This window comes from Tupaia chinensis, unplaced genomic scaffold, assembly GCF_000334495.1.
Source record: "Tupaia chinensis unplaced genomic scaffold, TupChi_1.0 Scaffold000013_1, whole genome shotgun sequence".
In the NCBI taxonomy this organism is placed as follows: domain Eukaryota; kingdom Metazoa; phylum Chordata; class Mammalia; order Scandentia; family Tupaiidae; genus Tupaia; species Tupaia belangeri.
The window spans coordinates 3,484,275-3,484,518 of NW_006159443.1; positions in this window are offsets into that span (position 1 = coordinate 3,484,275).

Genomic DNA, 244 nt, shown 5'->3' on the forward strand with positions numbered 1-244 from the left:
CTGAAGCAGCGGGGAAGGAAGGAAGGAGCGAGGGAGGGACGCGAACAGTGGGAGGAGGAGCAGCGAGCTGGCCTGCAGCGGCGGCGGGAGGAGGAGCGGCCCCCGCGAGGCCACGTCTTGTTTTTGTTATTTTCCATCCTTATAGTTCTCGCAGGCCCTCCGCGAGCACTGGCCGCGCCGCAGCCCGGCAGCCCCGACCTTCCAGGTGACAGCCGGTCACCCTGGTAGGAGTCAGCTCCGCCCC